Consider the following 2,445-nt stretch of genomic DNA (forward strand, 5'->3'; position numbering starts at 1 on the left):
AAGAAAATGGTCAACGAAGTATAAGTGTTTTAAGGAAGGCATTCATACACAATTGCTGAAGTGTGCTTTAAACATCTACTAAAATCAAAGGCTGATTCAATTTTTGCCTTGTTTGGTAATGCTGTGAAAAGAGGGCTGCTTTGCCAAATTAGAGCAGAGAAGCTTTTTCTACCTAGGCACCCTTTGTTTTATTTCAAAAGCAAACTCACACATTGCAGAATTAACTTGACATTGGAAGTATGCTGACATTCATAACACTGTTTGCAAAGATCCCCAGCATGTCCCACCTGAAAATACAGCTCCCTTTTGCTGAGGGCAAGCTGGGGTACCTCTCCAGAGCCCCTGCTTCTGAAAATTTGCATTGGTTGGTAGCTGAATTGTGGGCAGATGGAGATGCCACAGTAGGGCATGACTGCAGCATCACAACACTGTGACATGCCACTTGTCTTAAAGTATTCTTCTTTTATGTTTAGATAACCTGGGTATGTGAGCAATCCCATACGACCTTGGATACACTGTGTTAAATGTGTAGTACTTGTCCATCTGTAGCACAATACTCAAAACTGGAAGTGCAAACCACTCTAACCTGAAGCTGCTGTTTCTCATCCATCCTACCATATATGAAGAAGAAAACAATTGTGTTCACTATGAACTACAGTAATTAGATTTTTTTTTTTTTTGGTCCTTTTTGCACCCAAGCTTTATGTACTGTCCTCATCACCATGGATCTTAATTTAATGTAGCTGAGACATTTCTCTTAGCACAGGCTTCCAGTCTGCTCCATCTGTGTAGAACAAGCTATTTGCCAAACCCTGGCCTGCGCTTGTTGAAGTTCTTGAAACCAAGCATTTTTATTTTTTTTTTCTGTGCAGACTGTGTGAAAGAATTCTTTATGTAAAGCTAACATGGATGAATTTCATTTTCAAACACCTCTAAACCAGACATTCAAAACAAAATATAGATTTGTTTCTATATCCTTCCCTAATTAGGTTATTTGCGTTCTGTGAAACAATTTAAGCTTTCATTTCAAGCAAGCCTTAATTTTGGCTCAAAAAATCTGAAGCATGACCAGACATAATTGATGTAATGCCACTTCTCTATAAGCTATAGTTTGAGAAAGCTATCAAAGGTGGGTATTTTGTTGTTTGGTCAACGGAGTGTTAACTCCGAAGCCTAAATCACAGAACTTTAAAAAGCCCTTGTTCATCTTAGCCGCAAATATAGCCACATCGTTTATGTCACAGTCTGCTACCTTGTCCCTTCACTCATGCAGCCAGATCATCAAATTTTCAGTCTAAAGCTAAAATGAATTTTAACAAGTATTCCAGCCTAATTTACTGTCTGTTTTTAATAAAGTTATAATTTTGTTTCATTTTAAATTTTCTTTAGCCACTCGCGTTGACTCAGATGAAAAGCAAGGATGATTGTGCGCAGTGCACAATGATCTATGTCTTATATTGTGGAAATAAATTCAAGTTAAAAATGACCTCCCAATGCACTCAGAGCTCTGCTTTGCACCACCACTCATGCATCGTGACATCCTTAAACTTCTACCAGTAAGTCAACATCAATATTACATCCATTTTTACAAAGCAACCATATAAACTTCATCTTTCTACACACGCTTTACTTTAAATCACGCATATAAATCCATCCACATGCACAGGCTGAATCTAAAAATTTGCAGATACTCAGCTGACATATTTTCATTGTCAAACTCGAGCAACTTAAAAACAAATTTAATGCCCCATCTCAAATAATAAGAAGAATGCACTATCCCAAAATGGTTCCTATCCTAAGTCTAACTGGCACTGAACAGTTCTGTGGTTCCAGACCAGCAAAAGTTCTGCAACCATGTCTGCGTGGCACTTCACCAGTACTAATTAGTCAATATCCCAGCTAGCTTGCCACTTACACTGCCACTTAGATGTTTCTGCACAGTTCCTGGATTTGAAGGCTCGTCTGAGGCCTTGTGCCATATACTGTATGACCTGGTGTTGTCCTGTGCCACATCTATACCTTTTGGCTCTAAGAGAGCACCAGTGGACTCATTTTGCCACATGCTCTCCCTTCTTCATACCCAAACAAAAGATCTTGAAGATGGTTCAGTGACAACAAGATTGAAAAGGACAGGCTGGAATCAGGGGATCTGCAGGGATGACCTCAGCTATGGTGCCTACAGGACCATGTTCACTTGCCACATGGATATACTGCTCATGCAGCCAGCATCCTTCCTCATGATAAGGCCATGAAACTGATGGCATTAGGAGATGCAGGTGATCTGCAATCCCCTCCAGGAGCAAACCACTGCAACATGGACTTGGGGAATTCTGACTTGCCTACAACTGCATATAGTTCCATGCTGCTGCTGAGGAAGCAGAACTCGAGAGACACTTTCAAGATGCATTTCAGATTCATCTCCCATATACAGAGCTAAGCAGGAAA

The sequence above is a fragment of the Meleagris gallopavo genome, chromosome 1, assembly GCF_000146605.3.
Source record: "Meleagris gallopavo isolate NT-WF06-2002-E0010 breed Aviagen turkey brand Nicholas breeding stock chromosome 1, Turkey_5.1, whole genome shotgun sequence".
Taxonomy (NCBI): Eukaryota; Metazoa; Chordata; class Aves; order Galliformes; family Phasianidae; genus Meleagris; species Meleagris gallopavo.